Consider the following 11,395-nt stretch of genomic DNA (forward strand, 5'->3'; position numbering starts at 1 on the left):
CAAATTCTTGCCTAATTTGAAGAACTCAAATGTACCCTAAAATGTGTGTGGAGTAAAAGGTCCACAGACAGTGAAGTCAACTGCAAAGAACTATAAAGAAGGGACTTGCCCTGTCAACTTGGTGCATTTGCACAGAACAGGCAAACGTCCAAAGGCACAAGGCCCGGGAGAGTCCACAGGAGCCAACTATGATAAGGGAGCTGCCACAAGTCAATGGTAAAGGACAAACGTGTCTAACCGGTATGGGGAAACCAGCTTCCATTAGAGAAAAACAACTGATACCTAATAAGTTCCTAATCCTTCAGAAAAGCTCCTCAGCCATAGTTATTTCTGTAAAAGGAAGAGTCCAGATTGATTAAGGACCTTAAGAAGAAAATATAGCATGACCTGGGGATAGGAAACAGCTCCTTAACCATACAGCACAAGTTCAAAATCTAGCGTTCTGGTATAAGTCAAAATTATGTTTCTGTTTAATGGAAGATACTATGAACAAAGTCAAGTCAAACAACAGATCAGGATGTGATATCTCAAACTAACAAGGGAGTATTATCTTTGAATAAAAGGAATTCTTGAGAAGTGAGACAAATGGGGCCCCCAAAAGAAAAGACAAAGTCAAGGATACCCAAAGTGCTGTATGAGGAAATGCCCAAATTCAGAGATATACAGCCCATGCAACAAGTTCCCTTCGTGTTCACTAGGCTGGCAAGCGCTAGAAATCTGGACTATATCAGCAGGGATGCGGGGACACGGGAATACCAGTGCACTGCCATGGAAGCAGGTACTGGGACAGTCATTCCGGAGAACAGTCTGGCACCACTTAATCGAATTAAGCAATTTGTCCAACAGGTAGATGGCACACGCAATAAGGATGTTCTTCTCATATTGTTTGTGGTGGGCAGAGAGATGGAAGTAATTGAATGTCTATTCCTGGGGGAGCAGCTGGGAAAGATGAGGTAGCCAGAGGCCATGAAGTATAATGTAACAGAAATAGGTGTGACATATTCATGATATAGGTGTATCAGATAGGACAAGAGACAGGATGACCAGCTGATGTATGCACATGAGCCATTGTATCAGAATGCAAGGAACTATCTTTAAACACCGTACAACATTAGACTGGTTGCCTGTGGTAGAGAGGGGGAGAGGAGCAAGTAGAAGGTCCCTGTGTAATCCAATGATGCTAGAGTGCCATGAACTAATGGGAGACATTGATTACCACAACCTTCTCCACTGGGCTCCAAAAAATAAGTCATCATCTTGGAAGAATGTTGGACTTATGAAGGGCCACATTAACAGGAATGTGAAGCTAGACTATAGACTATTTTTCCCTACTGGTTTCTCAAACTAAGATTCCAGGTCCTTATTCTGGTTTGTAGTCTGTAGTCCCTTTCTTAGTATGGACACCAAAACCAAGCAGGCTTCCTGCTGTGTACGCCTAGTAGCCACATCCTGTTCTTTCCCATAAATATATCTCTGTGCTATTCTTTCTTCAGCATCACAGGCCACAAAAGGAACCCCTACCCCCACCCTAAGAGTCCTTGGTCTCCCCTTCCCCCCACCTTATTTCCACTAACCAAAGCCTCCTCTTCTTCCTCTCCAATAGCCTGAGGAAGGTTCTAGAACCTGTGGGGGTTCAAAGAGCCCAGCTGATGACAAGTGTTGGGAAGTGGTAAAACCATCTTAACCCAAGTGCATAAGGGACTGGAATAGAGAGAAGGAGAATTCAGAAAACAGATACAAAGTCCTAAGATATGCATTGTCCGTTAGGGACAGTTGGAGGAGAAGCCTTTCAGCTATCTGCTGCAGAGGCAGGAGGGATTCAGAAGGTTCCAGGCTCAGCAATTCTGCTCTTAAATGGATTCTTCACCTGGTAAAAAAAAATTAAAATGTCAAGAAGTAACCTATTAGCTCCCATGTGAAAGTCTACCGAGTTCCATTCCCTAGGTGGATTTCATGCCCCTCTGGGTGGTATTATCAGGCACGTACTCAGCCACTGTGACCAGGTACCCACTCACACTGCCACAGGGTTGAATTCCACATGCTTCCCTACTGAATCAAACATTACTTCCAGGATAGAGCAAGATGCCCTTTAGGTCTTGACCTACAGTTTAGGGGTAGCCTGAAACAGATCTCTAGCTCCCTCTGTATCATCCTGTACATGCTGGCTCCAGACACTCAGGTGTAATAAAGCACGCTCACCCCACCCATGTACCACGCAGTCTCAGTCAACTCAACAAGCTGATCAGCAGTCCCCAATGCCCAAGCTTACGGAGGATATTCAGAATTAGGAGAACTATGAATTCAGGACTAAGAGGGCCCTGGATGGGGAAGAGGTCCTTGTAGAAACATGCATTGTGCTGGTTTGGATATATTATGCCCCCCACAAAAAGCCATGATCTTTAATCCAATCTTGTGGGATATTGGGTTTAGGTTGTGTCTGTGGAGATGTGACTCACCCAACTGTAGGTGAAACTTCTGATTAGATTATTTCCATGGAGGCATGACCCCACTCATTCAGCCTGGGTCTTCATAGCTTTATTGGGGTACTTTAAAAAGAGCTACACAGGCCTAGATGCTTGCTGATGCTAATGCTGAGACATGCTTGGAGATGCAGACAGAAGGACGTATAGCTAAGAGATGAAGCCCAGAGTTTGCCCCAGGATAAACTAAGAGAACACCCCCAGATGCTGAGAGAGAAATGTCTTGGGAGAAAGCTGTTTTGAAACCAGAACCCCGGAGCATATGCCAGCCACATGCCTTCCCAGCTAACGGAGGTTTTCTGGATGCTATCGACCATCCTTCAGTGAAGGTACCCTGTTATTGACGCCTTAGTTTGGACACTTTTAGGGCCTTCAGACAGTAACTTGGTAACCAAATAAACCCCCTTTATAAAAGCCAACCCATTTTTTTTATTTTGCATATCAGCAGCATTAGCAAACCAGAACATGTATATTAGAGCTTTATCAATGGAATAAGCCCAAGAACTCTTTGCTTAGCCATAAACTAGATAGTAGCTCTGCTACAGTAGCTCTGATCCCAGCCTAGGACTTACTTGATATGGCTGAGCCTCCTGGTTTCTTCAGTTAACATAAGTCCCCTCTCGAGCCAGTGTCAACCTCCCTCCTGGTAGCCTTTATACCCTGCTCCTAGGCAAGACCAAAGAAGTATCCCTGCACTTATCATATTTCTTCTCATACATATCCTATTACGACTATGCTCAGAATCCCAGTTGTACCTCTGCCAAAGTTTCCATATAGTGAAAATTGTGAGATACAAGCCTAAATCTGACTCGCCCATTAGGAAATTCTTCAGTGCCTCCTATTGAGCAACCAGGTCCTATGACCTAGAGTTGGTAGCTTTCATCTTCAAGCACAAATCCCTCACTTACCCACACAGCCTTAGACACCTTGATCACCAACAGAAAACCCAAGTCAGGCCATGAGCCACCTGGGACTTTGCTGCCAGACAGACCCCAGACTCTGCCAGAGACAGAGGATACTAATCCTACAAGTCCCTTGCTCCATGAGCCCAGAAAACTAGCACCAAATACCAGCTTAGAAACAGCCAGTAGAGATCAGCATCAACCAGAAGATACCAAGGCAGGTCATCTTTGACCTATAGGCCACTGGTCAAGTTGAACAGTTCTTAAATATTTACCCATTAGCCCTGTGAGCTCAACTCAATGGAAGGGAAGTCCTGGAGACATGCTGGGACTTAGAGGAATGAAAGCTCAGGAGCAGACAATAAGACTCAGTCAAGCAAGGAAAGGAGAAAGTGACCATGGCAGTAAGAGATGTGAATAAACCTATCATCCCTGTCAGCCAGAAATGGCAACTGCAGGTACCACAAGGAACACCCTTTCCTAACAGTTACCAAGGGCCCATTCTTTACATATGGGCAAGAAGTCTATGGAGTTTAATAATAAAAAAATCCCATGTTCAAAGGTCTCAAGACCAGTCTTATCAGGCCCAAGGAAAGACCTTTGGTGAAAGGCCATGGCTCATGCTCAGCTGAACAAGAAGCAAGAGTGTGGCTTCCAATTGTCTTAATGCAAATAGCTGCAGCTGCCATTTCTCTAGGCTCCTCAGTTGGCAGCAATGGGGGTCTCAGGTAGAAAGGAATAAAAGCCAGACTTAGACCAGGAAAGATAATCCTGCAGAAAAGCATCAGAGACAGTATGAAGGAGACCAAGTAGCCAGGGAATATATGATAAGGATGCCCAAAGTTTGTCTCCTGCAGTTGCCAACTGAAGATAGCAACTCCTGGGAAGAAAAGAAATGAAGCCCCAGTGGAAGTGAATGAGAAAAGCAGTCATGTCTGATCTTAAAAAAAATTCCAAAGATCCTTGCATATGGGATCTCAATCTAAAGTAAGATCTCAACATTGCTCATTCCTGCCTACTTAGGACCACCAATACCTGAGAACAGAATCCGATCCTCAGCAAGGATATCTGGTGTAAGCTCCAGTCCTCTAACAATAAGAAGGCCCAGCTTGCTAAGGTTATAACATTTGTTTGAAATGGTGCAGAGCTTACAAGAAGGTGCCAAGGCTGCTCTGCACTGGGCCTCTAAGGTGGCCACTGCGCTCTTAGTTACTCAACAATTGAATCCCAGGAATCGTCCAGCATGAGGGATGCCCATGGCCAGCTTCCAGCTACCCACTAGTCAAGGACAACAATCAAAGTAGACAATAAGACAAAGTCTAGAGGCAGGAAGAAATCTGTAAGCATGCTTATCCCATAATTGAGGCCAAGACCCACATCACTGGACAATACATCAACCATCAACTCAGGAGAAATTCACATGGCTAACACAAACATACAAGTCTTCTTCCAAAATACTATAATCAGAGAAGTGGCTGCAAAGCCGAGCGGAGGAGGCAGGAATCTGAGTGCAAGGGTTGTTGAGTGGGCACTGTGGCCGGGATCACCACCGTCGAGGTGGTGAAGCACAAGATCCAGGCTCTACAGCAGCAGGCAGGTGATGCTGGGGAGCGAACCAAGTGCCCCCAGTGGGAAGTGGAGAGACAAAGGTGGCCCGGGAACAGGGCTGGTTGAAGAGGAGCTGGATAGTGTTCAGGGGCGCCTGGCCACGGCCCTGCAAAAACTGGAGGAAGCGGAGAAAGCTGCTGATAAGAGCGAGAGGGATATGAAGGTTATTGAACACTGGGCTTTAAAAGATGAAAAGATGGAACGCCAGGAAATCCAACTCAAAGAAGCTAAATACCTTGCAGAAGAGGCAGATCAGAAGTATGAGGAGGTGGCTCGTAAGTTGGTGATTATTGAAGGGGACTTGGAAACGTACTGAGGAACGAGCTGAGCTGGCAGAGTCCCGTTGCTGAGAGATGGATGAGCAGATCGGACTGATGGACCAGAACCTGAAGTGTCTGAGTACTGCTGAAGAAACGTACTCTCAAAAAGACGACAAATATGAAGAAGAGATAACGATTCTTACTGATAAGCTTAAGGAGGCAGAGACCCGTGCCAAATTTGCTGAGAGATTGGTCAAGCTGGAAAAGACAATTGATGATTTGGGAGATAAACTGAAATGCAAACAAGAGGAGCAACGCTGCACACAAAGAATGCTGGACCAGACTCTGCTTGACCCAAAGATGTAGAGCACCCCAGGCCCGCCCTGTCCCTTCCTTGCACCCCGACTCTGCCCAAAGCTGACCTTGAAACAGGGCTGCTCTTTAACCGGAAAGCTGCTTTCTCCTCTTGCCGTACACCCACACACACACCCAACCACCCATCCCTGGCCCCATGTCTTTTTCACCAAACTGCCTTTGCCTCTCCCAGAGACTGCAGCTGGGCTAGGGGCTGAATTTGGGAGCAACATTTAAGGGAATGTGAGCACAATGCAAGTAAGTGTCTTTAAAAGCATGTTGTGATGTATACATCTTATAATTGCCCCCCTTTTTGTTGTTATGGCAATTATTTGTAGAACATTCCAAAAAATTCCACAGCTCTGAAGCAGCAATCCAATCCCTTTCTCATTTTTGGAAGGTAACTTTTCAGCTTAATACATATTGCTCTCTCCATTGAGAAGGGAAAGAGGTATGGCCTGCCTCACTAGAACTGAACATAGCCCAGGAAATGCTCCATTGTGGGAAACCTCATTGCTCTATAAGATCTGAAGGTTTGGAAAGTTTCTGGAGCCTTCCAGAGGTCCAGCCCAGCTGTTAAAAGCCCAGCTCTCACGAGGACTACAGCCCACAGCTTGAGGCAGCAAGATGAAAACATAGAAGGGCAAGGTCACCTGCTCTGTCACCTCATTTCTGACACTGCTAGGCTCCTGATCCTTGACCCTCTACAGCCCAGTTATCTGACCCCTAGGAATCCCACATCGTCTCTGACCCTGACCAAATGGTCCCGTCAGCTTCCCCAGCCCCCTGATCCTGCTTTCTCTCTGGTTCCTTTAAACTCCAATTTCCCTCTGGCCTTTCTCCCTGAAACTCCTGCCCACGTTGGGGGACAGAAGGGGAGGGCAGAAGGTGGAGAGCTGCTGAAGGAGAAGGCGGCCTGGAGTCCATAGGGCAGAGTGGCTATCCCTTAGCCCTCCATATTTTCCTCAACTTCAATAAACAGTTGTCCTGCCATAAGGTGGGATGGGGGCGGGGTGGGCAGAGATTACAGCCTCTTAAGATCCAGGTATATCCCTGGCACAGGCTCTCCCTGCCCCAGGGAACCCCATAGAAGGTCAGGGACTTCCTGCCCAAAGTAGTCAAGAAAACAGATCAGGGCAGCCCAGGACTCAGGACTGATGCTCATAAAGTCTCTAAAGTCTGAGCCTCAAGGAGTCACTGGGGCTCTCTTCCAGCCAAGCATTCTCCTGTAGACAATGAATCTCCCCAAATCCAAAAGTTTTGAAGATGCCTGATGCTTCTTTGAGCTTGTTCCACCAATGCCATAACCTAAGCCCTTCCATGAGATCCTTGAAGTAACCAATCTCCTTTACCCACACTCTCCTGGTTCTGAAAGCAGAGTCCCATAGCACATCAATACCTACTTTCAATAACATTTGAGCAGTTTAGAGTCCAAGACACCAACCACCATCCAAGGACCCAGGTCTGGGCCCTTCATCATAATGGCATCAACAGGTCATGCACACACAAGCTCACAGCTGCATGAACTCTGAAATATTGGTCACCTGAGAAGATGCAGCACCATCAACTCTAACCAGGCACAGGAACTAAGCCACCTCTTATTCAGGAAGTTTCTAGCCTTAAACTCACATTCTTCTAGAGGAGGATACCTACATGTGACAAGGCATTGTCATCCCTCCCACAAAACCCCCAATCTGGGAGCTCCATCCTACTCCTTGTCTGAAGACACTGGGGCTAGATTTTATCCAAGAGGTGGAGGCATCCCCCAAGGAACATGGACCTCAGACCTGTGGGGCTCTGAATGCCGGACCTAGATGCACCAGGGCATGGCCTAGAGTCCCAGCCCTAGGAGGTGCTACTTTGTCTGGTAGTGAGCAGCCTTGAAGGACTGATGTCCCCCTGTAGTCCCCTATGCTCAGCCATTACTTGAGTGCCTTTGAGGTAGGCTTCTCTGCCCATCTTACTCCCAGGAACCAACTCCACCACAAGTCACTCAAAATAGCAAAGTAAACATATCAACATTCACTTACCCCAGTTGTGAGCTAACACCAACCAAAACAGCAAGGTTGTAGGGCCAAGATAGGTCCCACAGCCCACCCTTGAATTACATTCCCCCTTTTCTGATGGCACAAAGCTCATCATTCTTCTGAAGTCAGGACCATGCCCAGAATCTGATACCTCAGGAGAGGGCCAGAGTCTCAAAACCATGTCAGGTCCCTGCATTTGATTCAAGGGGAAGGTCATGACTCTAAGAAAGTGGACAGTGACCAGGCTCAGAAAGGGACACAGGTCTAGAACAGAAGGGGCATCATGGAGCAAGAGTTTACAAGACAATGGATTCTGGAAAAGAGTCCCTATGGCTAAGGCAAAGGGCCACTGAACTTAAGGGGATGTGAGAGGAGGGTTGTCCTAACCTGAAAGCTGCAGCTGGTACAGCTGAAGCTGTGACAAGGCTCCAGAATTGAAACCACATGTGAGTTCTAATGAGGGGCACACAGGGGCAGAAAAATCCTAAACCAACCTGACGGCTGCAGAAGTCCAAGCAGCAGATGATGAGGGGGAAAACAAAAAAACAAGACAAGAGTGGTCCAGATGGGCCCACATTATAGGGTGGCCAAGTGTGGGTACGAGGGGCCATGAATGAGGACAACTCAAGGCAGACAGGGAACAGAGCTCCCTGCCCAAGCTTCCAGGAAGGAAGAACATAGCATTTGCCTGCAAGAAAACCTGATAGCTCAAGTGAAGTCTGCAGCAAAGCACCCATAACAAAGTGATCCAGGAGGAAGGGGCAACACTGTAGATCTCATTATCCCTCTCAAGTTGGCCATACAACAAGCTGAACCAGCTGCTCAGCCCCACACAGCCACATATCCAGTTGTATTCTATATCTCACCTTAAGGAGAGACAATTTTTCAAGGACAAAATTTAAGACTGTACTTTAAGGATCTCAAAGGATAGGTCTACTTCCCCTGCTTTGTCAACCCCAGATGTTTTTTCTAGAAAGAAGCCTTTAGGGATGAGAAAAGAAACTAACATGCCATCCTATCTAAACCAGATTGACTAAGTGACCCAATAGCCAAGCTTAGGAAAGGATTCTAGAATAAAGAATCCCCCATAGACCCAGAAGGGGTCTTGTATATACTTGTACATTAGGTCCCTATCAATGGGACAGTCCCAGATCCCATTCTTGGCCGTGACTCAAGCCTTGTCCCATGGTCTCCCTGAAAAGCTGGCTGCCTTGATGCTCTGTTCTCTAGCTTAGCATGAGCCTTCTCTGATGACTAGTGCAGCCACTCTCCTGCTAATCCTCCTGCAATGCCCCCCCACCCCCTAGAAGGGCCAGAACAGGAGTCCTGTCCATTCCCGCGATTACAGACAAACTCATATGCATCCCTACCACAACCACCCCAGTCTCAGTGCTGTTGCCTTTTAGTAGGTTCTACTCCCTTCCATCAGCTTCCAAATGTCTGTAGAAATGAAGCCTACCTTGACGAACATCTTGGTAAATGTAAACCTTCCTGGGGGTTAAAGGAAGCCAGCCACCCCAGCCGAGTCAGTCCTTGGCATCCCCAAATCCAGATCCCTCACTTGCCAGCCCATCCCCAGAGGTCCCAGCCCCTTCCCATGAGGCCACGTGAGCCATGCTCAGGCCCCCAGGGGCTCTGCTGCCTAACCCTCCCAGGATCCGCCAGAGACAGATGCCCCGGGAAGGGCCCTCACTGCTTCCCGGGATCCCCTGCCACTTCCCCTAGGACTATGAGGCCAAGCAAGGCAGTTGACCAAAGACCAAAGATGCCTAGAAGAGATCCTGCTGGCACACCCTTGTCTCCAACCGCCAGGCCTGGTCGTGCTGGTAGTTGCTGAACAACTTGTCACCTAATATACCTGTGAATTCAGCTTCAGGGAGAATTGACCCAGGGAAATGCCCTGAACTTGAGTCTCACATTGTCAGGTTAGACAATGTTTGGGAAGGAGAAAGAAGGAAGGAAAAGAGCCCCTGAACATAAGAATCCCAGTCATACACAGCCTGGAGGAAGTCAAGGGGAACAAGTTAAATTTTACTCCCTCACTTCTGTCAGCCCAGACACTGGCCATGTGCCTGGGCGTGGAGCAATGGCAAAACTAGGCACCTTGACCAATAGTCTATCCTGACAGACTCCATGCCAAGGGCCAGTTCTATATGTATTGTGAAACAATCTTAAAAAAAAAAAAGTGGGGGGGTCCCACTCAGCAGTCAAGGGGAACACTCTACAGGTCTGAAGATCTCTCTGAAGGGTCAGACCCCTTGCTCAGCAGACCAGCAATGAGCAATACAAGCCTCACACTGTCTCGATGCCACAAGTCACAATGACAGAGGAGTGAGAGACAAGAGAGAAAGAATTGGCTTTAGACCAGGCAAGAAACTCCTGCAAGCAAACTTCACAGGTAGCACAAGACTGGGCAACCAACCAGGGCCCAAGCAGGGAGGATGGCTCAGGTTTTCCCTGCTGCAGCTGCTGGGTAGAGTGGTAATTTCTAAGACCAAGGTAAGAATTGAGCTCTCCAGGAGAACCCATTCTGTTCAGGTCTTGGAAAGTCTTCGGAGACGTACTTTGTATGTGGCGTCTAACACTAGTAAATGAGGTCCCAGCCCAACTCATGCCTTCACATGGAGAACCGCTGCCAGAGCTCCGCCCTGATCCCCTGCCATGAGAGACCAAGAATATGCAAGAGTTATCCAGCATGAGGGAAGCCCACAGTCAGCTTGTGCCAGTCATGGATAACAGTCACAGTAGTCTCCAAAAAATAAGGACTTAAATAGTACTGGACCAGGGAAAAGGATTATAACCTGAGTGATGGCATTCAACCTATCACCAAGAGGAAGACCCCAAAATACAGGGTAAAAATGCCTACTGGCAACTCAGGAGAAGTCTCACTGCTGGTAGCCACATAAGGGCTATACAAGTATGATCCCAACTTAAGACATAGGACAGAACATCTGCTTAAAACTAAGTCAGGAAGGGTGTCCAACAGGAGAAGGGGCTCTAGATCCTACCCTAGGTCTGTATACATAACCAACTCACTTGAAAAGCAAGACTCTTGGTTTCCTCAGTTTTAGTTCCTGCCAAGGACTTGTTTCAGCTTCTCTCCTGCTAGCCCTGCTATCTGGCCCCATGGAAAGGGCAGTGAGAGCAAGATCCTGAATTTCTCCAAGTTGAAGTGACTCAATCCTCCAGAATCCCAATGCTGCACATCTTCTAGTATATCCTACAGCCCTGCCTCAGTTTTGAGATGAGATATGTAGGAAAGATGATCAGTCCTAACTAGCCCCTTGAGAAATTCATAAACCCCTCAGGAATCCTGGCAGAGAGTGGCCACCATAGCTTGGCAATCTTTTTGAAAGATGCCAAGCTCAAGCTCAGACTCCTTCCTAACAGCACAGCCCAAGAGGTTTGAAAGCCCTCTTCCATGAGGATACCTGAGCCACCAGGGGCCCTACAGCCAGGAAGACCCTAAAATCTGCAGGGATGCCCTTGGACATACACCATGCCATTTTCTAGGGTTGCGTGCCACAGCTCGAGGAAAGTAAAGCCAAACCAGTGATAGAATAACCCAGGACTAGAGTTAAACTGAGACCAGGTCTGGCCAATTGACTTGAGCTGCTGCCGTAGTTCAGTGGTCCCCAACCAAGGAGAAGCTAGACATTCATTTCTTTACTGTGAGCTCAACCTTGGATTAGTGTTAGACCTTAGCAGATCCTTGGACTTGAGGTGGAAGGGTATTGTGCCAGTTTGAATATATTGTGTCCCCA

At 47.4% G+C, this 11,395-nt stretch overlaps 1 pseudogene; it reads left to right on the top strand.

The window, feature by feature from the left end:
* Positions 1-669: 669 nt before the first annotated feature.
* On the top strand, positions 670-5,616 carry LOC119509940 (annotated as a pseudogene).
* The last annotated feature ends 5,779 nt before the right edge of the window (positions 5,617-11,395 follow it).

Source organism: Choloepus didactylus, chromosome 15 (assembly GCF_015220235.1).
Source record: "Choloepus didactylus isolate mChoDid1 chromosome 15, mChoDid1.pri, whole genome shotgun sequence".
Classification (NCBI taxonomy): Eukaryota; Metazoa; Chordata; class Mammalia; order Pilosa; family Megalonychidae; genus Choloepus; species Choloepus didactylus.